Source organism: Phyllobates terribilis, unplaced genomic scaffold, assembly GCF_046119375.1.
Source record: "Phyllobates terribilis strain yellow unplaced genomic scaffold, ASM4611937v1 Scaffold_5__5_contigs__length_657084704, whole genome shotgun sequence".
In the NCBI taxonomy this organism is placed as follows: domain Eukaryota; kingdom Metazoa; phylum Chordata; class Amphibia; order Anura; family Dendrobatidae; genus Phyllobates; species Phyllobates terribilis.
In genome coordinates, this window is record NW_027362765.1 from 655,810,479 (window position 1) to 655,837,381 (window position 26,903).

The following is a 26,903-nucleotide window of genomic DNA, read 5'->3' on the forward strand; positions in this document are numbered from 1 at the left end:
CAAATGCCCTTGTTATCAACAGCAGCCTTTTAAACTCACCTGAGCTAACAGGTATGTGCGCTGGTTACTCTGCTGCGCTTAAAATTTCTTTTTTGGTTTGCTACAATGCCTTTTCTGAAACGTTGTCTCCCTCTGCTGGAACACTGACTTCTTTCATTTAATGCCTGCAGACTATAAAAGAGAACCCAACCCAAAAAGTTTGGTTGATTAGTCTGTGGCATTCTGTTAAACTGTTGCTTATGGCGGTCTCTGTGAGCTTCTCAGCGACATTCAGCCAGCCAGGTATCCTGCCTGCAGTAGATGGAATGTGGCAATGGAACGCTGGCTGCGCGTGTCATAATAGGCTCTGAGCCTTTATATACCTGTGCACAGCAGCAGCCACCTTCAGTCTGCTGCTGGACAGCCAGCAGCAGCAGCAGCAGGAGAGGTATGTAATCAGGAGCCCTCCTGCTAAGGGTAGACAGCTGCTCGTTCCACCCCACCCCCCGCCTTAATTGGTTCTCCTCCCTTCCAACGGTGTTGAGGCGGGTGGGAACAGCAGGGGGTGAAGGTGCTGTGTTTAAAGAGGTGGAGTTATGCAGATCTAAAACGCGTGGATTGCAGCAGCAGCAAGCCGAAAAGTGCAGGCATGTAAGGGATCTAGAGGTTGACAACATGTCTTCTTAACGGGAGTCCAGGAGCTCATCTCCACAAATGGACTTTTCAGGATCCTTGGGTGGCTCCGTAGTTTGAAACCAATTCTGGTTATCGCTTCTCGGCCTTTTGGCTAAGATCAAGTGTAGTATCTGTTCTTATCAGTTTAATATCTGATACGTCCCCTATCTGGGGACCATATATTAAATGGATTTTTAGAACAGGGAGATGGAAAAAGAGCTTGCTCTGTCCACTCCACGCATTGACCTGGTATTGCAGTATCTCCAGGACCGGTGCACCCCTTCTTTAATGCAGTTTCTAAAATCAGAAAGAATTGAATTCAATGTTTTTTGTTCATTTTGCTTGTTTGTCGGATTTTGGGATGGACTCTTTGGCTTTGCTTTTCTTATCCTCATTGGATTTTTCATGTTCAAAGTTGCAGAAGCCAGATTACAAGCTCATTTTGGTTCAACTTCAGCAACTGTGCATTGCATTGCCATGTAATGTGATGCAATGCTATCTTTCTAGCTCTCCCTTTTTACTTCCTTTTGGATAAACAGACATATTAGGCAAGCATTTTGGAGCTTTCACCTAAATAACTACAGGTGGTGAGATAAGCTGCACAATATAATTGACCTTTCAGTATATTGTTGCACACACACCATCTATTTAGCAAATGCCCTTGTTATCAACAGCAGCCTTTTAAACTCACCTGAGCTAACAGGTATGTGCGCTGGTTACTCTGCTGCGCTTAAAATTTCTTTTTTGGTTTGCTACAATGCCTTTTCTGAAACGTTGTCTCCCTCTGCTGGAACACTGACTTCTTTCATTTAATGCCTGCAGACTATAAAAGAGAACCCAACCCAAAAAGTTTGGTTGATTAGTCTGTGGCATTCTGTTAAACTGTTGCTTATGGCGGTCTCTGTGAGCTTCTCAGCGACATTCAGCCAGCCAGGTATCCTGCCTGCAGTAGATGGAATGTGGCAATGGAACGCTGGCTGCGCGTGTCATAATAGGCTCTGAGCCTTTATATACCTGTGCACAGCAGCAGCCACCTTCAGTCTGCTGCTGGACAGCCAGCAGCAGCAGCAGCAGGAGAGGTATGTAATCAGGAGCCCTCCTGCTAAGGGTAGACAGCTGCTCGTTCCACCCCACCCCCCGCCTTAATTGGTTCTCCTCCCTTCCAACGGTGTTGAGGCGGGTGGGAACAGCAGGGGGTGAAGGTGCTGTGTTTAAAGAGGTGGAGTTATGCAGATCTAAAACGCGTGGATTGCAGCAGCAGCAAGCCGAAAAGTGCAGGCATGTAAGGGATCTAGAGGTTGACAACATGTCTTCTTAACGGGAGTCCAGGAGCTCATCTCCACAAATGGACTTTTCAGGATCCTTGGGTGGCTCCGTAGTTTGAAACCAATTCTGGTTATCGCTTCTCGGCCTTTTGGCTAAGATCAAGTGTAGTATCTGTTCTTATCAGTTTAATATCTGATACGTCCCCTATCTGGGGACCATATATTAAATGGATTTTTAGAACAGGGAGATGGAAAAAGAGCTTGCTCTGTCCACTCCACGCATTGACATGGTATTGCAGTATCTCCAGGACCGGTGCACCCCTTCTTTAATGCAGTTTCTAAAATCAGAAAGAATTGAATTCAATGTTTTTTGTTCATTTTGCTTGTTTGTCGGATTTTGGGATGGACTCTTTGGCTTTGCTTTTCTTCTTCTCATTGGATTTTTCATGTTCAAAGTTGCAGAAGCCAGATTACAAGCTCATTTTGGTTCAACTTCAGCAACTGTGCATTGCATTGCCATGTAATGTGATGCAATGCTATCTTTCTAGCTCTCCCTTTTTACTTCCTTTTGGATAAACAGACATATTAGGCAAGCATTTTGGAGCTTTCACCTAAATAACTACAGGTGGTGAGATAAGCTGCACAATATAATTGACCTTTCAGTATATTGTTGCACACACACCATCTATTTAGCAAATGCCCTTGTTATCAACAGCAGCCTTTTAAACTCACCTGAGCTAACAGGTATGTGCGCTGGTTACTCTGCTGCGCTTAAAATTTCTTTTTTGGTTTGCTACAATGCCTTTTCTGAAACGTTGTCTCCCTCTGCTGGAACACTGACTTCTTTCATTTAATGCCTGCAGACTATAAAAGAGAACCCAACCCAAAAAGTTTGGTTGATTAGTCTGTGGCATTCTGTTAAACTGTTGCTTATGGCGGTCTCTGTGAGCTTCTCAGCGACATTCAGCCAGCCAGGTATCCTGCCTGCAGTAGATGGAATGTGGCAATGGAACGATGGCTGCGCGTGTCATAATAGGCTCTGAGCCTTTATATACCTGTGCACAGCAGCAGCCACCTTCAGTCTGCTGCTGGACAGCCAGCAGCAGCAGCAGCAGGAGAGGTATGTAATCAGGAGCCCTCCTGCTAAGGGTAGACAGCTGCTCGTTCCACCCCACCCCCCGCCTTAATTGGTTCTCCTCCCTTCCAACGGTGTTGAGGCGGGTGGGAACAGCAGGGGGTGAAGGTGCTGTGTTTAAAGAGGTGGAGTTATGCAGATCTAAAACGCGTGGATTGCAGCAGCAGCAAGCCGAAAAGTGCAGGCATGTAAGGGATCTAGAGGTTGACAACATGTCTTCTTAACGGGAGTCCAGGAGCTCATCTCCACAAATGGACTTTTCAGGATCCTTGGGTGGCTCCGTAGTTTGAAACCAATTCTGGTTATCGCTTCTCGGCCTTTTGGCTAAGATCAAGTGTAGTATCTGTTCTTATCAGTTTAATATCTGATACGTCCCCTATCTGGGGACCATATATTAAATGGATTTTTAGAACAGGGAGATGGAAAAAGAGCTTGCTCTGTCCACTCCACGCATTGACCTGGTATTGCAGTATCTCCAGGACCGGTGCACCCCTTCTTTAATGCAGTTTCTAAAATCAGAAAGAATTGAATTCAATGTTTTTTGTTCATTTTGCTTGTTTGTCGGATTTTGGGATGGACTCTTTGGCTTTGCTTTTCTTCTCCTCATTGGATTTTTCATGTTCAAAGTTGCAGAAGCCAGATTACAAGCTCATTTTGGTTCAACTTCAGCAACTGTGCATTGCATTGCCATGTAATGTGATGCAATGCTATCTTTCTAGCTCTCCCTTTTTACTTCCTTTTGGATAAACAGACATATTAGGCAAGCATTTTGGAGCTTTCACCTAAATAACTACAGGTGGTGAGATAAGCTGCACAATATAATTGACCTTTCAGTATATTGTTGCACACACACCATCTATTTAGCAAATGCCCCTGTTATCAACAGCAGCCTTTTAAACTCACCTGAGCTAACAGGTATGTGCGCTGGTTACTCTGCTGCGCTTAAAATTTCTTTTTTGGTTTGCTACAATGCCTTTTCTGAAACGTTGTCTCCCTCTGCTGGAACACTGACTTCTTTCATTTAATGCCTGCAGACTATAAAAGAGAACCCAACCCAAAAAGTTTGGTTGATTAGTCTGTGGCATTCTGTTAAACTGTTGCTTATGGCGGTCTCTGTGAGCTTCTCAGCGACATTCAGCCAGCCAGGTATCCTGCCTGCAGTAGATGGAATGTGGCAATGGAACGCTGGCTGCGCGTGTCATAATAGGCTCTGAGCCTTTATATACCTGTGCACAGCAGCAGCCACCTTCAGTCTGCTGCTGGACAGCCAGCAGCAGCAGCAGCAGGAGAGGTATGTAATCAGGAGCCCTCCTGCTAAGGGTAGACAGCTGCTCGTTCCACCCCACCCCCCGCCTTAATTGGTTCTCCTCCCTTCCAACGGTGTTGAGGCGGGTGGGAACAGCAGGGGGTGAAGGTGCTGTGTTTAAAGAGGTGGAGTTATGCAGATCTAAAACGCGTGGATTGCAGCAGCAGCAAGCCGAAAAGTGCAGGCATGTAAGGGATCTAGAGGTTGACAACATGTCTTCTTAACGGGAGTCCAGGAGCTCATCTCCACAAATGGACTTTTCAGGATCCTTGGGTGGCTCCGTAGTTTGAAACCAATTCTGGTTATCGCTTCTCGGCCTTTTGGCTCAGATCTGTAATGGGTCTAGTCATTTGGCTGTCTGTGCGTTAACTCTTGGCCCTGTGGCATCGCCATTTTATGGCTTAAGCCACTTGCTGCTATAAGGAGTTGGCCAGTAGACACGACTAGCGATAATGGGACGCATTCGATACGCTGGGCCCGGTGAGGCTCGAGTGAAGTTTGGAATCCAGATTGATGTGGAAGAAGGCAAAGAAGGAATCTTTACCCTCAGCTTCGTGGTGAAGGAGATTTTGTTTGGACTCCTTGAAGTGAAGAAGGAAGAAATCTTGTGCCTCCAGCAATTCAAAAGCAAGTATAATCTTGTATTTACTTCTATGGCTGTTTGCAACAATTTCTATGATTGTTTGAAAAAGAATCTGGACAATCAATATTTGGATGGGCTGACTTTTGTCATCTTGTATTGCTCCAAAGAGGTACCTCTGACTGTTTTCATGTACAACCCACATGTGGACTTGGCTTTGATTTATGCCTTTCTAAATAGGCACTGCTATATTACCAAGGTGGCAGTAAAAGTCATGAATGAGGAGGAACTATGGACCGGTAAATATCGTTTCATGGTCAAGTTCCGGGAAAGTCCTGATGAACCAGGGGGTATACATTATCCTCCATCAAATTTTTCCATTGGGAGTGAGCGGGGTTACCTGTTCTTCCCCAATGCGCCCAGGTTTTGTCGTCATTGTAGGAGGTATGGCCATACTCAGGAAGCATGCGACATCAGACAGATTATTTGCAGGAAGTGCAATGAGGTGGGTCATTCTTCCAATAATTGCAAAAATGAAATAGTCTGTAACCTCTGCGGAGAGAAGGGGCATGCCTTCAGAGACTGTATATTCCATCCTGGTTCATATGCGGGGGCAGCGGGAAGGGGAAGGAGAAGAAATGAATCTCCTGCACCCACAGCTACAACTCCGACTGCTCCAACTCCGACTGCTCCGATATCTACTCTGGCTTTCCTGGATGAGGAGGAGGCTCGGGTTGCTTTTCCAGAACTGGTTCATGTGAATGTAAGAGGAAATATGGAGCTGGCACCTGAGCCACCGGTGCAGAGGGCCGCGTCTGTGGCTTCAGATGTCAGTGAGTCTGAGACGATAACTGATGATCGTATAGGCATGGAAGTGGCCCCGGTGGAGGATCTGGAGGCTGAAATTCCAGACATGATGGTTACATTGCAGGGGGAAGAGGAGTCTGATCTGACCAGAACACCGCATGTGGCCTGGAGCGATGTCGTTTCTGACCTTGAGGAGGAGGGAGGTCAGGGGGACTTTGACCCCCAGCGGCGGGATTATAGTTCAGATGAAGATGGAGGCGCTTCAGTGAAGAAAAAGAAGAAAACTGAACCATCCTTTTCCCCTTTAAGTGACTGCAGTGTGAGTCCAGCCCGGGTGTACCCTACTGCATCCGATCCCCAAGATGTGTCTTTTTTGGGGGAAGGCACAAACTACGATATCTGCACGTCCAGCGTCCTACCCCCAGAAGGGTTAGGATGATGTACAGGTGGGCATGTTGTCGTGACCTGCCACATCAAATTAATAGATGGGTGCCCAAGTTGCTCTCAGCATCTTGTCGCTAAATGTTCGGCTGATTAAATCTGAGTCGAGAAGAGTGGCAATTTTGGACTACTTGAGCAACTTGGATGCGGACGTATACTGTGTCCAGGAGTGTGGGATCTCCGATCCCTTAAGTGAAAATGCATGGCCTTTAGGTCAAAGTGTGTGGTCTGGTTCTGTATGTAATAAAAATTGTGGGGTAGGTGTTTTGGTGAAGGGTTATAGTGTTAAGATAGAAAGTTACATGGTGGTGGAGGCGGGGAGGTGTGTAATATGTAAGTTAAATTGTAGGGGGTGGAGGGTTAGGGTGGTAAATATGTATGCACCAATAGATAAAGGGGAGAGGCTGGAAATTTTTGAGAAATTATGTTTTTTTTTATCTGGCAAAATGCCAATAATTTTTGTTGGAGATTTCAATTGTGTGACGGAGGGGGATAAGATGGATGTTACAGGTAAAAGACTCAAGAGTCTTGTGGCGGATTTTTCCTTACAGGATGCTGCGGAAGTTTTTTTAGGTAATCCACCTCCTGCGACCTATAAGGCCGACAGGGGAGGCATAGAGTCTAGAATAGACCGTATCTTCTTTTCTTCACAAAATGTTATTTGTAGGAATTTCCAGCAGGAAGATGTTCCCTTCTCTGACCATGTGTGTTTGAGGGCACGTCTAGAAGGTAAGATTTCCTTTGTATATGGTGGTGGCGTGTGGAAACTTAATGTGCGTTTGCTGGAAGATAATAGGATCATGCGTGATTTTAGGCGAATGTATGTTAGGTGGAGGGATAAAAAAAGTGATTTCAGGAATGTGCTTGAGTGGTGGGACTGGATGAAGAGTGAGATTGTTTTTTTCTTTAGAAAAAGGGGCAGGAGGAAAGCAGCAATGAATAGAGCAAAATTTAATGATTTAAGCTCTAGACTGGAGTGGCTGAGGAAGTTAAGGATGATTGGAGTGGATGTGGATGTTTTGATGTGTCAAGTGAAAGAAGAGATTAAGAAATATATTGAGGGTAAAGGGAAAGAAATTATTTACCGTTCTAAGATTGAACATTTGGAGAAAAATGAGAAATGCACAAGGTTTTTTTTCAAAAAAGTTTTTGGGAAGAAAGTAGATATGGATGAGGTGGTGAATGGTGATGGGGTGTGTGTGAGTGGGAAGGATGTGATGCAGGAGGTGGTGTTGTTTTATAAGGAGTTGTATGGGGAAAAATGGGTTGATGATAGGATGTTGACTGATGCTTTGGGGTGTTTAGAAGGTTGTTTGGGTGAGGATGAACGTGAAATATTGGATGATGTAATTGTGTTGGATGAAGTTAAAAAAGTGGTGATGTCTGCGAGTAAGAATAAAACACCTGGGAAGGATGGACTGCCCGTGGAGTTATATGTTAAGGAATGGGACACGATGGGAAATGACTTATTGGAGGTGTGCCAGTATATGTTCACGGAGAATATGTTGAGTGAATCTATGAGAGATGGGGTGGTGGTTTTGGTTCATAAGAAAGGTGATAAAAAGGATTTGGGGAATTGGAGGCCAATCACCCTTTTGAATGCAGACTATAAGGTGTTTAGTAAATTGTTGGCTAGCCGGATGCGGGAAGTGATTGGCGGTGTGGTGGATGAAGATCAAGTGTGTGCAGTGCCTGGGAGAAGTATGACTGAAAATTTGGTGTTGTTGCGTGATGTGATTGGGGATTGTATGAGTCGTAAGCAGAAATGTTTGTTGTTTTCGGTTGATTTTGAAAAAGCTTTTGACCGTGTGTCACATAGCTTTATGTTTAAGGTTTTGTCTAAGATGGGTTATTCCAGGAATTTTGTAAACTGTGTTAGGAGTTTGTATTGTAATGTTTCAAGTGAATTTTTGGTGAATGGGTGGTTGAGTGAGAAAGTGAGAATTAAATCAGGAGTGCGTCAGGGGTGCCCTATGTCCCCTTTTTTGTTTATTAGTGTGATTGAAGTGTTGATGTGTATGGTTAGGAAGGATAAGGTTATGAGAGGTGTGATGATTCCTGGGAGTAATGGAAAGGATGTGAGAATTCTAGGTTACATGGATGATGTAGTGATTGTGAGTGGGAATATGGCTGCGATGAGTAGGGCAAGGTTGATATTAAGTTTGTTTTGTAGTGTCTCAGCTTTTAAGGTCAATTGGACTAAGAGTTCCTTTAAATGTTTTGGTGAGAGGAATGTACGGATGGATGGTGTGAGGTGTGAGGATGGTGCAATAAAGGTGCTTGGGATTAAGTTTAATGATGATTTGAAAGGAAATGAGAGTTGGGAAGATTGTGGGGTGAGAGTGGTGCGCAAGTTGAATTTTTGGCGAATGAGAGAACTAACTCTGACTGGGAAAGTTCTGATTATTAAGGCGGTTATTTTGCCTATTTTGTTGTTTGTTGCGAATGTATATCCTGCTGCTTTTAAGAAAATTAGGAAAACTGAGAAATTCATCTTTAATTTTCTTTGGGGAAGTCGCATGGAGAAATTGAAACGGGAATATGTCTATAAGTTATGTGTAAATGGTGGTTTGGATTTTCCAAATATTGATTTCTTTTTAGGGATTGGTTACGTGAAAATGGTGGTGGTGGTTCTAGGGAAAAGTAATAAGTGTGCTTATATGATGAAGTATTCGGCTGGATGGATGCTTTATGGCTTAAAGTGGGTCAAAAGGGATGCTAGAGTGCCTGTTGCTTTTAAGTGTCCTGTATGGTATGGTTGTGTTGAGAAATTTGTAAGGAAGTATGATTTGTTGTCCGTTAACATGAGTGATTTTAGGCAAAAGAAGAAAGTAATTAGGATGGTGCGTGAGCGTGAGGTGGTATGTAATATCAATGGGTTGAGAGGGGAGGAAGTAACCGAGATGTGGAGAAAATTAAGTATAGATGGTGTGACTAACAGACAGAGAGATATCGCTTGGATGATATTGCATGACATTTTGCCTGTTAGAGATGTGCAAAAGAAGAGGGATTTAGTTAAATCTGAGGTATGCCCGAGGGATGGATGTGGTTTGAGAGAGCATGTTAGACATATGGTATGGGATTGTGATTTTGCATATGATGTATGGAAGGGTATAGGGGGACTTTGCAAGGAATTGGTGGGTGTAAAGTATGTTAATTGGAAACTTGCTATGTTTGGGATGGGTGCATGTAGTAGAAATAAGGATAGGATTTTATGGTTGTTGGTGGTGTGTGTAATTGAAAGTTTGTGGGATGCGAGGAATTTGTTAGTTTTTAAAAGGAAGAAAATGTCAGTTAATGAATGTTTGAGATTGATTCTGTCACGTATGTATGTTATATACCTCTGGGATCAGGAACGTGGAAGTATTATAGATGCTGAAGGGATCTGGAAGTTTAAAAAGTGGAGGTTTTTGGTAAAGTTTAATTCGTAGTGTATAATGTACCTGATGATAAGGTTTGGTTTTATTTTTGATTATATACCAAGTGTGATGAAAGGCTAAGTGTCAATGAAAGGCTTTTGTAAGTCGATTTGATTGAGCTTATGCTCCGGCCTATCTGATTTGGTTAAAAAAAAAAAAAAAAAAAAAAAAAATCTGTTCTTATCAGTTTAATATCTGATACGTCCCCTATCTGGGGACCATATATTAAATGGATTTTTAGAACAGGGAGATGGAAAAAGAGCTTGCTCTGTCCACTCCACGCATTGACCTGGTATTGCAGTATCTCCAGGACCGGTGCACCCCTTCTTTAATGCAGTTTCTAAAATCAGAAAGAATTGAATTCAATGTTTTTTGTTCATTTTGCTTGTTTGTCGGATTTTGGGATGGACTCTTTGGCTTTGCTTTTCTTCTCCTCATTGGATTTTTCATGTTCAAAGTTGCAGAAGCCAGATTACAAGCTCATTTTGGTTCAACTTCAGCAACTGTGCATTGCATTGCCATGTAATGTGATGCAATGCTATCTTTCTAGCTCTCCCTTTTTACTTCCTTTTGGATAAACAGACATATTAGGCAAGCATTTTGGAGCTTTCACCTAAATAACTACAGGTGGTGAGATAAGCTGCACAATATAATTGACCTTTCAGTATATTGTTGCACACACACCATCTATTTAGCAAATGCCCTTGTTATCAACAGCAGCCTTTTAAACTCACCTGAGCTAACAGGTATGTGCGCTGGTTACTCTGCTGCGCTTAAAATTTCTTTTTTGGTTTGCTACAATGCCTTTTCTGAAACGTTGTCTCCCTCTGCTGGAACACTGACTTCTTTCATTTAATGCCTGCAGACTATAAAAGAGAACCCAACCCAAAAAGTTTGGTTGATTAGTCTGTGGCATTCTGTTAAACTGTTGCTTATGGCGGTCTCTGTGAGCTTCTCAGCGACATTCAGCCAGCCAGGTATCCTGCCTGCAGTAGATGGAATGTGGCAATGGAACGCTGGCTGCGCGTGTCATAATAGGCTCTGAGCCTTTATATACCTGTGCACAGCAGCAGCCACCTTCAGTCTGCTGCTGGACAGCCAGCAGCAGCAGGAGAGGTATGTAATCAGGAGCCCTCCTGCTAAGGGTAGACAGCTGCTCGTTCCACCCCACCCCCCGCCTTAATTGGTTCTCCTCCCTTCCAACGGTGTTGAGGCGGGTGGGAACAGCAGGGGGTGAAGGTGCTGTGTTTAAAGAGGTGGAGTTATGCAGATCTAAAATGCGTGGATTGCAGCAGCAGCAAGCCGAAAAGTGCAGGCATGTAAGGGATCTAGAGGTTGACAACATGTCTTCTTAACGGGAGTCCAGGAGCTCATCTCCACAAATGGACTTTTCAGGATCCTTGGGTGGCTCCGTAGTTTGAAACCAATTCTGGTTATCGCTTCTCGGCCTTTTGGCTAAGATCAAGTGTAGTATCTTTCGAAAAGGCGGTTTTAGATGTTGGCCGCCCTAGTAGATTGATACATTATGCACACTGGGGCTTAGGCGCTTGTTAGTACGCCAGTTGGCTAATATAGTCATCTGGTGGAAAGCATGGCCCCCCAGGATCGACGCCATTGGGCCGGGGAAGATCGAAAGCCCGAAGTGTGAAGTGCCCCAGGAGTGGTGACCCTGGGGTGCCTTAACTCACTGGGATTGGGAACCCCACTTGAGTTTATGGCACATTTGCACTAGCACTTCAATATTTCTTTCTTCACACACACCCTTATTCCGGGCCTTCTGGCCTTAGGATGGGGAATTTTTCAATTCCCGGTCGAAGGTCCGGGCAGTATTATACTGTGAAACCTTCACTATTTATTTAATTTTTTTTGTCACTGTGTGTCCACTTTTTCACGTGTGTCCACGTCCTTACTAGGATTTTGTCGGGATGCGGTTCCCTTACGGGTTCCTCTCTTGGCAGGTCTAGGGGGGGAATGTGTGGCCATCAGGTTCCGCTCCCCCCTGAACCCCCCTGGCTCTCCTCTTTCGGGAGGAGAGCGTTGTTGGCTCCCCTCTTCCGGGAGGGGAGCACAGTCTTTGACTCCCAGTGCCTTGCTCGGGTGAGAACTCGGGCAGGTATTGGGGGTAAGATTGGGTCGCCTCTGGCTCTGGCTGGAGGTGGCTATTTGTCCCTGTTCCTCGCTGTGGCCTTCTGGCTCGGAGGGACGGGGAATGGTTTGGGGGACCCTTCTCCTTTTGGAGAGGGTTTCAAGAAGGCCAGCATCCTAGTGCACTTTTTTTGTGGCACTTGTCACTTTTTTAAGCGCACTCGGGTTTTGTACACGAATTCGGGCTTTCAAAAAAAAAAAAAAAAAAAAAAAAATCTGTTCTTATCAGTTTAATATCTGATACGTCCCCTATCTGGGGACCATATATTAAATGGATTTTTAGAACAGGGAGATGGAAAAAGAGCTTGCTCTGTCCACTCCACGCATTGACCTGGTATTGCAGTATCTCCAGGACCGGTGCACCCCTTCTTTAATGCAGTTTCTAAAATCAGAAAGAATTGAATTCAATGTTTTTTGTTCATTTTGCTTGTTTGTCGGATTTTGGGATGGACTCTTTGGCTTTGCTTTTCTTCTCCTCATTGGATTTTTCATGTTCAAAGTTGCAGAAGCCAGATTACAAGCTCATTTTGGTTCAACTTCAGCAACTGTGCATTGCATTGCCATGTAATGTGATGCAATGCTATCTTTCTAGCTCTCCCTTTTTACTTCCTTTTGGATAAACAGACATATTAGGCAAGCATTTTGGAGCTTTCACCTAAATAACTACAGGTGGTGAGATAAGCTGCACAATATAATTGACCTTTCAGTATATTGTTGCACACACACCATCTATTTAGCAAATGCCCTTGTTATCAACAGCAGCCTTTTAAACTCACCTGAGCTAACAGGTATGTGCGCTGGTTACTCTGCTGCGCTTAAAATTTCTTTTTTGGTTTGCTACAATGCCTTTTCTGAAACGTTGTCTCCCTCTGCTGGAACACTGACTTCTTTCATTTAATGCCTGCAGACTATAAAAGAGAACCCAACCCAAAAAGTTTGGTTGATTAGTCTGTGGCATTCTGTTAAACTGTTGCTTATGGCGGTCTCTGTGAGCTTCTCAGCGACATTCAGCCAGCCAGGTATCCTGCCTGCAGTAGATGGAATGTGGCAATGGAACGCTGGCTGCGCGTGTCATAATAGGCTCTGAGCCTTTATATACCTGTGCACAGCAGCAGCCACCTTCAGTCTGCTGCTGGACAGCCAGCAGCAGCAGGAGAGGTATGTAATCAGGAGCCCTCCTGCTAAGGGTAGACAGCTGCTCGTTCCACCCCACCCCCCGCCTTAATTGGTTCTCCTCCCTTCCAACGGTGTTGAGGCGGGTGGGAACAGCAGGGGGTGAAGGTGCTGTGTTTAAAGAGGTGGAGTTATGCAGATCTAAAACGCGTGGATTGCAGCAGCAGCAAGCCGAAAAGTGCAGGCATGTAAGGGATCTAGAGGTTGACAACATGTCTTCTTAACGGGAGTCCAGGAGCTCATCTCCACAAATGGACTTTTCAGGATCCTTGGGTGGCTCCGTAGTTTGAAACCAATTCTGGTTATCGCTTCTCGGCCTTTTGGCTAAGATCAAGTGTAGTATCTTTTGAAAAGGCAGTTTTGTCCTTGGGCTGCCCTAGTAAATTGATGCATATTACACACTGGTTTGGTGCACTTGTTAGTACGCCAGGTGGCTCATAGAGTTATCTGATGGAAAACATGGCCCTCCAGGATCGAAGTCACTAGGCTGGGTAAGTGTGAGGGCTTTGGAGCAATGTGCCCCAGGAGTAGGCGCCCTGGTGGGAGTCCAAGCTTACTGGGACTGGGAACCCCAGAAAGACTTGGCTTCGTTGCACGCCGCACCTTTGCCAATCATACTTTCTGAGCAACCCCCCCTATTCCTGGCCTCCGGGCTAGGAAGGGGAATTTTTATAAACCCGGTCGGAGGTCCGGTCAGCTTTGGGCTGAGAAACCAGCACAGGCTCCAGCTCCACTAGGGTGGCAGCCTAGATGGAAGCTGGGAGCACGAAAACGGCTCTTCTCCGGCTTCGGCTAGGGAGAGCATCGGAGATCCCTGACCCTCGCCGTGGCCTTCTGGCTCGGAGGGATGGGGATGGTTTATTGGGGACCCTCTCCTCCGGGAAGGGTCCACATGAATCCTCGCCTCGTGCGCTGTTTTGGTGTGACTTCGGTCACATTTTTCAGTGCCTTGGATGCAGCTTCAATCAAAAAATCTGTTCTTATCAGTTTAATATCTGATACGTCCCCTATCTGGGGACCATACATTAAATGGATTTTTAGAACAGGGAGATGGAAAATGAGCTTGCTCTGTCCACTCCACGCATTGACCTGGTATTGCAGTATCTCCAGGACCGGTGCACCCCTTCTTTAATGCAGTTTCTAAAATCAGAAAGAATTGAATTCAATGTTTTTTGTTCATTTTGCTTGTTTGTCGGATTTTGGGATGGACTCTTTGGCTTTGCTTTTCTTCTCCTCATTGGATTTTTCATGTTCAAAGTTGCAGAAGCCAGATTACAAGCTCATTTTGGTTCAACTTCAGCAACTGTGCATTGCATTGCCATGTAATGTGATGCAATGCTATCTTTCTAGCTCTCCCTTTTTACTTCCTTTTGGATAAACAGACATATTAGGCAAGCATTTTGGAGCTTTCACCTAAATAACTACAGGTGGTGAGATAAGCTGCACAATATAATTGACCTTTCAGTATATTGTTGCACACACACCATCTATTTAGCAAATGCCCTTGTTATCAACAGCAGCCTTTTAAACTCACCTGAGCTAACAGGTATGTGCGCTGGTTACTCTGCTGCGCTTAAAATTTCTTTTTTGGTTTGCTACAATGCCTTTTCTGAAACGTTGTCTCCCTCTGCTGGAACACTGACTTCTTTCATTTAATGCCTGCAGACTATAAAAGAGAACCCAACCCAAAAAGTTTGGTTGATTATTCTGTGGCATTCTGTTAAACTGTTGCTTATGGCGGTCTCTGTGAGCTTCTCAGCGACATTCAGCCAGCCAGGTATCCTGCCTGCAGTAGATGGAATGTGGCAATGGAACGCTGGCTGCGCGTGTCATAATAGGCTCTGAGCCTTTATATACCTGTGCACAGCAGCAGCCACCTTCAGTCTGCTGCTGGACAGCCAGCAGCAGCAGCAGCAGGAGAGGTATGTAATCAGGAGCCCTCCTGCTAAGGGTAGACAGCTGCTCGTTCCACCCCACCCCCCGCCTTAATTGGTTCTCCTCCCTTCCAACGGTGTTGAGGCGGGTGGGAACAGCAGGGGGTGAAGGTGCTGTGTTTAAAGAGGTGGAGTTATGCAGATCTAAAACGCGTGGATTGCAGCAGCAGCAAGCCGAAAAGTGCAGGCATGTAAGGGATCTAGAGGTTGACAACATGTCTTCTTAACGGGAGTCCAGGAGCTCATCTCCACAAATGGACTTTTCAGGATCCTTGGGTGGCTCCGTAGTTTGAAACCAATTCTGGTTATCACTTCTCGGCCTTTTGGCTAAGATCAAGTGTAGTATCTGTTCTTATCAGTTTAATATCTGATACGTCCCCTATCTGGGGACCATATATTAAATGGATTTTTAGAACAGGGAGATGGAAAAAGAGCTTGCTCTGTCCACTCCACGCATTGACCTGGTATTGCAGTATCTCCAGGACCGGTGCACCCCTTCTTTAATGCAGTTTCTAAAATCAGAAAGAATTGAATTCAATGTTTTTTGTTCATTTTGCTTGTTTGTCGGATTTTGGGATGGACTCTTTGGCTTTGCTTTTCTTCTCCTCATTGAATTTTTCATGTTCAAAGTTGCAGAAGCCAGATTACAAGCTCATTTTGGTTCAACTTCAGCAACTGTGCATTGCATTGCCATGTAATGTGATGCAATGCTATCTTTCTAGCTCTCCCTTTTTACTTCCTTTTGGATAAACAGACATATTAGGCAAGCATTTTGGAGCTTTCACCTAAATAACTACAGGTGGTGAGATAAGCTGCACAATATAATTGACCTTTCAGTATATTGTTGCACACACACCATCTATTTAGCAAATGCCCTTGTTATCAACAGCAGCCTTTTAAACTCACCTGAGCTAACAGGTATGTGCGCTGGTTACTCTGCTGCGCTTAAAATTTCTTTTTTGGTTTGCTACAATGCCTTTTCTGAAACGTTGTCTCCCTCTGCTGGAACACTGACTTCTTTCATTTAATGCCTGCAGACTATAAAAGAGAACCCAACCCAAAAAGTTTGGTTGATTAGTCTGTGGCATTCTGTTAAACTGTTGCTTATGGCGGTCTCTGTGAGCTTCTCAGCGACATTCAGCCAGCCAGGTATCCTGCCTGCAGTAGATGGAATGTGGCAATGGAACGCTGGCTGCGCGTGTCATAATAGGCTCTGAGCCTTTATATACCTGTGCACAGCAGCAGCCACCTTCAGTCTGCTGCTGGACAGCCAGCAGCAGCAGCAGGAGAGGTATGTAATCAGGAGCCCTCCTGCTAAGGGTAGACAGCTGCTCGTTCCACCCCACCCCCCGCCTTAATTGGTTCTCCTCCCTTCCAACGGTGTTGAGGCGGGTGGGAACAGCAGGGGGTGAAGGTGCTGTGTTTAAAGAGGTGGAGTTATGCAGATCTAAAACGCGTGGATTGCAGCAGCAGCAAGCCGAAAAGTGCAGGCATGTAAGGGATCTAGAGGTTGACAACATGTCTTCTTAACGGGAGTCCAGGAGCTCATCTCCACAAATGGACTTTTCAGGATCCTTGGGTGGCTCCGTAGTTTGAAACCAATTCTGGTTATCGCTTCTCGGCCTTTTGGCTAAGATCAAGTGTAGTATCTGTTCTTATCAGTTTAATATCTGATACGTCCCCTATCTGGGGACCATATATTAAATGGATTTTTAGAACAGGGAGATGGAAAAAGAGCTTGCTCTGTCCACTCCACGCATTGACCTGGTATTGCAGTATCTCCAGGACCGGTGCACCCCTTCTTTAATGCAGTTTCTAAAATCAGAAAGAATTGAATTCAATGTTTTTTGTTCATTTTGCTTGTTTGTCGGATTTTGGGATGGACTCTTTGGCTTTGCTTTTCTTATCCTCATTGGATTTTTCATGTTCAAAGTTGCAGAAGCCAGATTACAAGCTCATTTTGGTTCAACTTCAGCAACTGTGCATTGCATTGCCATGTAATGTGATGCAATGCTATCTTTCTAGCTCTCCCTTTTTACTTCCTTTTGGATAAACAGACATATTAGGCAAGCATTTTGGAGCTTTCACCTAAATAACTACAGGTGGTGAGATAAGCTGCACAATATAATTGACCTTTCAGTATATTGTTGCACACACACCATCTATTTAGCAAATGCCCTTGTTATCAACAGCAGCCTTTTAAACTCACCTGAGCTAACAGGTATGTGCGCTGGTTACTCTGCTGCGCTTAAAATTTCTTTTTTGGTTTGCTACAATGCCTTTTCTGAAACGTTGTCTCCCTCTGCTGGAACACTGACTTCTTTCATTTAATGCCTGCAGACTATAAAAGAGAACCCAACCCAAAAAGTTTGGTTGATTAGTCTGTGGCATTCTGTTAAACTGTTGCTTATGGCGGTCTCTGTGAGCTTCTCAGCGACATTCAGCCAGCCAGGTATCCTGCCTGCAGTAGATGGAATGTGGCAATGGAACGCTGGCTGCGCGTGTCATAATAGGCTCTGAGCCTTTATATACCTGTGCACAGCAGCAGCCACCTTCAGTCTGCTGCTGGACAGCCAGCAGCAGCAGCAGCAGGAGAGGTATGTAATCAGGAGCCCTCCTGCTAAGGGTAGACAGCTGCTCGTTCCACCCCACCCCCCGCCTTAATTGGTTCTCCTCCCTTCCAACGGTGTTGAGGCGGGTGGGAACAGCAGGGGGTGAAGGTGCTGTGTTTAAAGAGGTGGAGTTATGCAGATCTAAAACGCGTGGATTGCAGCAGCAGCAAGCCGAAAAGTGCAGGCATGTAAGGGATCTAGAGGTTGACAACATGTCTTCTTAACGGGAGTCCAGGAGCTCATCTCCACAAATGGACTTTTCAGGATCCTTGGGTGGCTCCGTAGTTTGAAACCAATTCTGGTTATCGCTTCTCGGCCTTTTGGCTAAGATCAAGTGTAGTATCTGCTCTTATCAGTTTAATATCTGATACGTCCCCTATCTGGGGACCATATATTAAATGGATTTTTAGAACAGGGAGATGGAAAAAGAGCTTGCTCTGTCCACTCCACGCATTGACCTGGTATTGCAGTATCTCCAGGACCGGTGCACCCCTTCTTTAATGCAGTTTCTAAAATCAGAAAGAATTGAATTCAATGTTTTTTGTTCATTTTGCTTGTTTGTCGGATTTTGGGATGGACTCTTTGGCTTTGCTTTTCTTCTCCTCATTGGATTTTTCATGTTCAAAGTTGCAGAAGCCAGATTACAAGCTCATTTTGGTTCAACTTCAGCAACTGTGCATTGCATTGCCATGTAATGTGATGCAATGCTATCTTTCTAGCTCTCCCTTTTTACTTCCTTTTGGATAAACAGACATATTAGGCAAGCATTTTGGAGCTTTCACCTAAATAACTACAGGTGGTGAGATAAGCTGCACAATATAATTGACCTTTCAGTATATTGTTGCACACACACCATCTATTTAGCAAATGCCCTTGTTATCAACAGCAGCCTTTTAAACTCACCTGAGCTAACAGGTATGTGCGCTGGTTACTCTGCTGCGCTTAAAATTTCTTTTTTGGTTTGCTACAATGCCTTTTCTGAAATGTTGTCTCCCTCTGCTGGAACACTGACTTCTTTCATTTAATGCCTGCAGACTATAAAAGAGAACCCAACCCAAAAAGTTTGGTTGATTAGTCTGTGGCATTCTGTTAAACTGTTGCTTATGGCGGTCTCTGTGAGCTTCTCAGCGACATTCAGCCAGCCAGGTATCCTGCCTGCAGTAGATGGAATGTGGCAATGGAACGCTGGCTGCGCGTGTCATAATAGGCTCTGAGCCTTTATATACCTGTGCACAGCAGCAGCCACCTTCAGTCTGCTGCTGGACAGCCAGCAGCAGCAGCAGGAGAGGTATGTAATCAGGAGCCCTCCTGCTAAGGGTAGACAGCTGCTCGTTCCACCCCACCCCCCGCCTTAATTGGTTCTCCTCCCTTCCAACGGTGTTGAGGCGGGTGGGAACAGCAGGGGGTGAAGGTGCTGTGTTTAAAGAGGTGGAGTTATGCAGATCTAAAACGCGTGGATTGCAGCAGCAGCAAGCCGAAAAGTGCAGGCATGTAAGGGATCTAGAGGTTGACAACATGTCTTCTTAACGGGAGTCCAGGAGCTCATCTCCACAAATGGACTTTTCAGGATCCTTGGGTGGCTCCGTAGTTTGAAACCAATTCTGGTTATCGCTTCTCGGCCTTTTGGCTAAGATCAAGTGTAGTATCTGTTCTTATCAGTTTAATATCTGATACGTCCCCTATCTGGGGACCATATATTAAATGGATTTTTAGAACAGGGAGATGGAAAAAGAGCTTGCTCTGTCCACTCCACGCATTGACCTGGTATTGCAGTATCTCCAGGACCGGTGCACCCCTTCTTTAATGCAGTTTCTAAAATCAGAAAGAATTGAATTCAATGTTTTTTGTTCATTTTGCTTGTTTGTCGGATTTTGGGATGGACTCTTTGGCTTTGCTTTTCTTATCCTCATTGGATTTTTCATGTTCAAAGTTGCAGAAGCCAGATTACAAGCTCATTTTGGTTCAACTTCAGCAACTGTGCATTGCATTGCCATGTAATGTGATGCAATGCTATCTTTCTAGCTCTCCCTTTTTACTTCCTTTTGGATAAACAGACATATTAGGCAAGCATTTTGGAGCTTTCACCTAAATAACTACAGGTGGTGAGATAAGCTGCACAATATAATTGACCTTTCAGTATATTGTTGCACACACACCATCTATTTAGCAAATGCCCTTGTTATCAACAGCAGCCTTTTAAACTCACCTGAGCTAACAGGTATGTGCGCTGGTTACTCTGCTGCGCTTAAAATTTCTTTTTTGGTTTGCTACAATGCCTTTTCTGAAACGTTGTCTCCCTCTGCTGGAACACTGACTTCTTTCATTTAATGCCTGCAGACTATAAAAGAGAACCCAACCCAAAAAGTTTGGTTGATTAGTCTGTGGCATTCTGTTAAACTGTTGCTTATGGCGGTCTCTGTGAGCTTCTCAGCGACATTCAGCCAGCCAGGTATCCTGCCTGCAGTAGATGGAATGTGGCAATGGAACGCTGGCTGCGCGTGTCATAATAGGCTCTGAGCCTTTATATACCTGTGCACAGCAGCAGCCACCTTCAGTCTGCTGCTGGACAGCCAGCAGCAGCAGCAGCAGGAGAGGTATGTAATCAGGAGCCCTCCTGCTAAGGGTAGACAGCTGCTCGTTCCACCCCACCCCCCGCCTTAATTGGTTCTCCTCCCTTCCAACGGTGTTGAGGCGGGTGGGAACAGCAGGGGGTGAAGGTGCTGTGTTTAAAGAGGTGGAGTTATGCAGATCTAAAACGCGTGGATTGCAGCAGCAGCAAGCCGAAAAGTGCAGGCATGTAAGGGATCTAGAGGTTGACAACATGTCTTCTTAACTGGAGTCCAGGAGCTCATCTCCACAAATGGACTTTTCAGGATCCTTGGGTGGCTCCGTAGTTTGAAACCAATTCTGGTTATCGCTTCTCGGCCTTTTGGCTGCGATCTGTAGTGGGTTGCGTCATTTGGCCAAGGTGATCTAGGTGGATCTTTGCACTCGGCCTTCTGGATCTTGGTCCAGCTGCTGCTATTGGGTGTGGAGCAAAGTCTAGATTTGCCTTTTCTTCCTGGAGGACGGTTCTTTTTCGTGGTGTGGAGGTCGGTAGGACGAAGAGGATTGAAATCCGGGTGGAGCTGCGATCTGCTGTGTCGTTTTTTTTCCTGATCATCTGTGGAAAAAGAAGGAGGAAAAGAATATGGAATCGAAGAGGCCATTTGGAGGTAGGAGGGAAAATCGGGAGAACAATTCCAATGACTATTTTTCAGAGGATTATCCTTTGAAGGATACACTCCGTTTGTTGGTGGCTCCTGGTTATCGGCAGGAAAAGGATTCCGAGTTTATCTTCAGAGAGATTTGTAAATTTCTGAAGATTGAAAAGGAGGAACTTTTTTGTTTTCAATCCTTTTTTTCGAGAGGGATATATGATTTAACTTTAATGGGGAACTCTCAGTGTGAAAGAGCCTATACTCTCTATGAAGTTAATAGGGAGAACGAGCTTTTTGTTGGAGTGAGAGTGATTCCCTCCTTTCAGTTCTCCATGAAACTGCTAACAATACATTTGTTCAGTCCATTTGTTACTGATAGTGAAGTAATAAACTATCTAAGTGCATATTGTGAGAAAGTTATCCCAAGAAAACGTGGGGAAACTAGGTTCGGAGTGTGGAACGGAAAAAGGGTTTTTCTGGTAGCCTTCAAGAAGGACCCAGAAGAAGAAGGTGGGGTACTTAGACCACCACCAAATGTCTATGTTAATCGTAGCCGTGGATATCTGTTTTTTTCGGGTATGCCTAATTACTGTTATGGGTGCCGTAAATATGGACATTTGGATATTGTGTGCAAAAAGTGTTGTAGGTGTCCCGGTTCAGCTCATCAGGAGGATGCATGTCCAAATAAGAAGAAAGGAGGCGAGGAGGAGATGGATACTTCATCAGAACATCGGCAGAATGAAGCCGAGGATGGTGAGGAAGCAAGTGAAAAGAGAACTGATGAGCAGGAAATGGAGGAGGTGAGAAAAGTAAAGAAGAAGAAAACACCGGAAGAAGAGAAGAGAAAGAAAGAAGAGAGAGGGAGGAGGTCGGAGGAGGATGAGAAAAGAAAGATGGAAGAAAGGAAGAAGGAGAAGGAGTTAGAAGAAGATAAGAACAGAGAAGAGCAGAAGAAAGAAGGTCGGGAGAAGGAAGAGCAGAAGAAAGAAGAAAAGAAGAAAGAAGAAAAGAAGAATGAAGAACGGAGGATTGAAGAATTGAAGTCTGTGCTGGTGGGTGTGGGACAATTAATGCAGAAAGTCCCTCCACCAAGCAAAGAGAGTAATATAAAAGAACAAGGGGGTGAAGTAAAAAAGGGAGGCGCAGGGGGAAAGGTGGTGGTAGTGAAAAGTCAAAGCCTGCCTGTAATAGGGCCTTCCCCTAGGGAGATTTTATCTCAGAGTATACCCTGTGGTCAGGAAAGGATGGATTCATCAAAAATTTTGAAAAGAAGTGTAGATGATAAAGAGCGTGGTGTAGGGCCATGTGTAGTAAAAGTATTTGCTTGTGAAAAGGATTTTGACATTTCCAGTTCATCAGAGTCGGAAGGGCTGAGTATCGATGAAAGTGCTTTGCAATCCGATGAGGGCGGGGGAGATAGCCCGGTGCCAGTCACTAAAAGATGATCAGGGCGGCTTCCCTGAATGTTCAGGGTTTCAATGACTTATATAAAAGAACTGTGATTTATGACTATTTTAATAATGAAAACTTTGATTTTGTATTTCTTCAAGAATGTAATTTGTCAAAGAAGTTAAATTATGATTTTTTACGGGGTATATGGAAGGGTAATTTATGTTTTTCAGGCGGGAATGAATTCAGAAGTGATGGGGTTGGTTTTATATGTTCCAGGGAATGGGAGATTACCAACTACGAAGAAATATACCCTGGTAGGATTCTAAGAGTGGATGTAGAAAGGAATGGGAAGAAATATAGATGTTTTAATATTTATGCCAATACAGAAAAAGTTTTAAGGTTACATTTGTTTGAAATTTTGCAGCTTTTTATCCCAGGTGTAGTTCCAGTAATTTTAGGGGGAGATTTTAATTGTCAACTAAATAATGTAAAAGATGGTTCGGTTTCTTGTCTCAAGGGTATTTTATCTTCTTTTAACCTAAAAGATGCTTGGTGGTTGGACGGGCAGAAGAAGGAGTATGAAATTACTTGGGAAGGAAGAGGTTGTTCCTCGAGAATAGATTATTTGTTTATATCCAAGGATTTTACTTGTTCTAATTTTAAAACGCATAAAGCACCTTTTTCTGATCATAGAATAATTGAATGTACACTGATGGTAGAGGCGGATGAGGGAAAAAGGCCGTCTCATTGGAAACTGAATGTATCATTGTTACAGCATAAGGAGGTAAGGGAGGATTTTAAATTTTTCTTTGAGAAGCTGAAATTAGAAAAGAAATGTTTTGACTCTACTTTTAAATGGTGGGACTACATGAAAAAGGAAGTTAAATTATTCTTTATGGAAGTAGGCAAGAGGAAAGCTGCGGATAAGCGACAGTCATACAATAACCTTAATGCAAATCTACAGTGTCTGTATCAGTTTAGGAATAATGGAGTTAATGTGGAGGAGGAAATTATGGTGACGAAGGAAAAAATTCAAAAATGTCTGAGAGAAAAAGGAAAAGAAATTATCTTTAATTCTCGTGTGAAGGTGTTGGAGGAAGACGAGAAATGTACTAAATTCTTTTTTAAAAAAATCTGTGAGAAAAAGGCCTTTATGGGGGTTTTAGAGGGGGAAAGGAGTTTGGAGGGGAAAAAGATGAAAGTGAAAGAATTTTATGATAACCTGTTTTCAGCAAAAAATACAGATAGGTCTTTGAAGGAGCATTTTTTAGGAGGGTTGGATAAGTGTTTTACTAAGGAAAATAAATTATTATTATCAGAGGGTATTTCAAAAGAAGAAGTTTTTAATACAGTTAATACATTGCAAAACGGTAAGACACCAGGGTCGGATGGGTTACCCATTGAGTTTTATAAAATATTATGGGATATTGTGGGGAATGAATTTTATGAAATGTTTTTAAAAGTTGAGTCTTTATGTCGTGTCCCGGAGTCATGGTTGGAGGGGGTAATTGTTTTATTATACAAAAGAGGTGATAGAGAATTGCTAAAAAACTGGAGACCGATTACTCTTTTAAATACAGATTATAAAGTTTATGCGAAGCTGTTGGCAAATAGATTAAAGAAAGTGGTGAGTTCGGTGATAGATATAGACCAAACGTGTGCAGTTCCAACGCGGAAGATCAGTGACTCGTTGATTTTAATTAGAGACATAATATGGGATGTTTCCGATAGAAGACAGAAGATGGCGTTAATTACTCTGGATTTTGAAAAGGCTTATGATAGAGTCGCCCATGATTTTTTATTCGATGTTTTAAGGAGAATGGGTTGCCCGGATGATTTTAGTAAACGTATTAAATCCTTGTATCAAGCATGTTTTAGTAAAGTATCTGTAAATGGGTTTTTATCTGGAAGTGTAAAGATTAATTGTGGGGTGAAACAGGGATGCCCCTTATCCCCTATTCTTTTTATCTGTGCGATTGAGCCTCTTTTAACTGCTTTTAGGAAAGACAAAGTGATTAATGGTTTTTTTATTCCTGGGAGTTGGGGAGAGCAGGTTAAAGTGGTGGCTTTTATGGATGATGTGACTGTTTTTGTAAAAGATTTAAGAAGTATGAATAGGGTTTTAAGAACGGTTGAATGGTTTGGGGCGGCATCAGGTTTTAAGATCAATTTGGAGAAATCTGGTGTTTTAACGATGGGCAGTTTTATCTTAGAATCCGATTGTAAATTATTGAGAGTCTTTGAAGCAAAGATTTTAGGCATCTATTTTTCGGAAGAGTGTGGAAATGTAAAAAATTGGGAATCACTGTTGGAGAGGGTTAGGAAAAAGGTGTCTTTTTGGAATCTGAGAGAGCTAACGTTGGAAGGGAAGATTTTAATTATCAAGCAGGTTTTACTCCCAATGATTTTATATGTTGCAACCATTTTTATTCCACCTGTCAATGCGATGAAAAAAATTATTAAAGTATGTTTTAATTTTTTATGGAGATCAAAAATGGAAAGGGTTAAGCGCGAAGAATTGTATAAGCCAAAAAAGAAAGGTGGTAAAGGTTATCCTGATATCAAAGCCTTTTTATATGCAAAGTATATGGCAAACTGCATAAATATTTTATTAGGGTCAGAATCGAAGCTTAAAGCCTTTTCTATTTATAATTTGGGTTTCTATATAAGAAAATATAAGTGGGTGGACATGAGATTGAATAGACCTTATAGATTTTTACCCCCAAGTAACTATGTTGTGCTGGAAAAGATTTTGAGAGATTATGATCTAAAAGGTTTTGATCTTAAGGTACTGAGGTGTCATAAAAAGATATTACAAGTCTTGGAAGGAAGGTTAAACACTAGTCCAGTGGAGCACTTTATGCCAAAGATAGTGGACAGGATTTGGCTGAATGTAAACTATGTGTTCTTATCAAATGAACATAAAGATTTGTTATGGTGTATAATAAAGGATTGCTTACCGACACGAGAATTTCAGCATAGACGTGGTCTTGTTCGTTTTGAAAAATGTCCAAGACAGAGATGTGGAGGTAGTGAGACTCCTATGCACGTATTCTGGAATTGCGAGTTTGCACAAAAAGTCTGGAGGAAAATGTGCAATCTGATTAAAGCTGTGAGTAATGTTAATTTTTTAGATTTTAACAGGGTGTTCTATGGGATGGGTGTAAAGGAAGAAGATTTTAAGGTGGTGTGGGTGATTATAACATGTGTAAAGATGGCAATTTGGAAGGTGAGAAACATTTTGATTTTTAAACATAATGAAGTGTCTGTTGAACAGTGTATTAAGTTGTGTCTAAGTTATTTATTTATGTATTTTTGGAAGGACAAAATGGTTTTGGGCATAAGAAAAGCAGATGTATTGTGGAAGCAAAATGAATGGAATATACTTACTGTGTAGCCTTTGTTGTCATTGAAAATCTTTTTCTGGAAAAATACAAATGTTAATTACAGGAAAAAAAAAAAAAAAAAAGTTAAAAAGAAAGTTAAGAAAAAGGAAAGAAGGAAATATATATGTATATATATATATATATATATATAAAAAAAAAAACAAAAAAAAAAAACACGATGATGGATTTGAGTCTTGGTTTTTGCTTTTAAAGATGTAAGACTTTGTAATCTGAGTGTAAAAAAAAAAAAAAATCTGTTCTTATCAGTTTAATATCTGATACGTCCCCTATCTGGGGACCATATATTAAATGGATTTTTAGAACAGGGAGATGGAAAAAGAGCTTGCTCTGTCCACTCCACGCATTGACCTGGTATTGCAGTATCTCCAGGACCGGTGCACCCCTTCTTTAATGCAGTTTCTAAAATCAGAAAGAATTGAATTCAATGTTTTTTGTTCATTTTGCTTGTTTGTCGGATTTTGGGATGGACTCTTTGGCTTTGCTTTTCTTCTCCTCATTGGATTTTTCATGTTCAAAGTTGCAGAAGCCAGATTACAAGCTCATTTTGGTTCAACTTCAGCAACTGTGCATTGCATTGCCATGTAATGTGATGCAATGCTATCTTTCTAGCTCTCCCTTTTTACTTCCTTTTGGATAAACAGACATATTAGGCAAGCATTTTGGAGCTTTCACCTAAATAACTACAGGTGGTGAGATAAGCTGCACAATATAATTGACCTTTCAGTATATTGTTGCACACACACCATCTATTTAGCAAATGCCCTTGTTATCAACAGCAGCCTTTTAAACTCACCTGAGCTAACAGGTATGTGCGCTGGTTACTCTGCTGCGCTTAAAATTTCTTTTTTGGTTTGCTACAATGCCTTTTCTGAAACGTTGTCTCCCTCTGCTGGAACACTGACTTCTTTCATTTAATGCCTGCAGACTATAAAAGAGAACCCAACCCAAAAAGTTTGGTTGATTAGTCTGTGGCATTCTGTTAAACTGTTGCTTATGGCGGTCTCTGTGAGCTTCTCAGCGACATTCAGCCAGCCAGGTATCCTGCCTGCAGTAGATGGAATGTGGCAATGGAACGCTGGTTGCGCGTGTCATAATAGGCTCTGAGCCTTTATATACCTGTGCACAGCAGCAGCCACCTTCAGTCTGCTGCTGGACAGCCAGCAGCAGCAGGAGAGGTATGTAATCAGGAGCCTTCCTGCTAAGGGTAGACAGCTGCTCGTTCCACCCCACCCCCCGCCTTAATTGGTTCTCCTCCCTTCCAACGGTGTTGAGGCGGGTGGGAACAGCAGGGGGTGAAGGTACTGTGTTTAAAGAGGTGGAGTTATGCAGATCTAAAACGCGTGGATTGCAGCAGCAGCAAGCCGAAAAGTGCAGGCATGTAAGGGATCTAGAGGTTGACAACATGTCTTCTTAACGGGAGTCCAGGAGCTCAT

At 43.3% G+C, this 26,903-nt stretch overlaps 10 non-coding genes and 3 pseudogenes across 10 annotated transcripts; all 13 read left to right on the forward strand.

The window, feature by feature from the left end:
- The first annotated feature begins 746 nt into the window (after positions 1 to 746).
- Positions 747 to 937, forward strand: LOC141149362 (U2 spliceosomal RNA). Its single transcript, XR_012245661.1, has one exon. It is a non-coding gene; the product is annotated as a U2 spliceosomal RNA (small nuclear RNA).
- Positions 938 to 2,052: 1,115 nt separating this feature from the next.
- On the forward strand, positions 2,053 to 2,243 carry LOC141149786 (U2 spliceosomal RNA). Its single transcript, XR_012246071.1, has one exon. It is a non-coding gene; the product is annotated as a U2 spliceosomal RNA (small nuclear RNA).
- Positions 2,244 to 3,358: 1,115 nt separating this feature from the next.
- LOC141149363 (U2 spliceosomal RNA) lies at positions 3,359 to 3,549 on the forward strand. Its single transcript, XR_012245662.1, has one exon. It is a non-coding gene; the product is annotated as a U2 spliceosomal RNA (small nuclear RNA).
- A 6,192-nt stretch (positions 3,550 to 9,741) lies between these two features.
- LOC141150601 (U2 spliceosomal RNA) lies at positions 9,742 to 9,933 on the forward strand. Its single transcript, XR_012246756.1, has one exon. It is a non-coding gene; the product is annotated as a U2 spliceosomal RNA (small nuclear RNA).
- Positions 9,934 to 11,042: 1,109 nt separating this feature from the next.
- LOC141151171 (U2 spliceosomal RNA) lies at positions 11,043 to 11,134 on the forward strand (annotated as a pseudogene).
- A 797-nt stretch (positions 11,135 to 11,931) lies between these two features.
- On the forward strand, positions 11,932 to 12,120 carry LOC141150723 (U2 spliceosomal RNA). The gene has a single exon (XR_012246849.1). It is a non-coding gene; the product is annotated as a U2 spliceosomal RNA (small nuclear RNA).
- A 1,109-nt stretch (positions 12,121 to 13,229) lies between these two features.
- Positions 13,230 to 13,345, forward strand: LOC141151125 (U2 spliceosomal RNA; annotated as a pseudogene).
- A 524-nt stretch (positions 13,346 to 13,869) lies between these two features.
- LOC141150287 (U2 spliceosomal RNA) lies at positions 13,870 to 14,051 on the forward strand. The gene has a single exon (XR_012246544.1). It is a non-coding gene; the product is annotated as a U2 spliceosomal RNA (small nuclear RNA).
- A 1,115-nt stretch (positions 14,052 to 15,166) lies between these two features.
- LOC141149480 (U2 spliceosomal RNA) lies at positions 15,167 to 15,357 on the forward strand. Its single transcript, XR_012245775.1, has one exon. It is a non-coding gene; the product is annotated as a U2 spliceosomal RNA (small nuclear RNA).
- A 1,112-nt stretch (positions 15,358 to 16,469) lies between these two features.
- LOC141149364 (U2 spliceosomal RNA) lies at positions 16,470 to 16,660 on the forward strand. Its single transcript, XR_012245663.1, has one exon. It is a non-coding gene; the product is annotated as a U2 spliceosomal RNA (small nuclear RNA).
- A 1,115-nt stretch (positions 16,661 to 17,775) lies between these two features.
- On the forward strand, positions 17,776 to 17,966 carry LOC141149844 (U2 spliceosomal RNA). The gene has a single exon (XR_012246127.1). It is a non-coding gene; the product is annotated as a U2 spliceosomal RNA (small nuclear RNA).
- A 1,112-nt stretch (positions 17,967 to 19,078) lies between these two features.
- Positions 19,079 to 19,269, forward strand: LOC141149365 (U2 spliceosomal RNA). The gene has a single exon (XR_012245664.1). It is a non-coding gene; the product is annotated as a U2 spliceosomal RNA (small nuclear RNA).
- A 6,380-nt stretch (positions 19,270 to 25,649) lies between these two features.
- LOC141150412 (U2 spliceosomal RNA) lies at positions 25,650 to 25,855 on the forward strand (annotated as a pseudogene).
- The last annotated feature ends 1,048 nt before the right edge of the window (positions 25,856 to 26,903 follow it).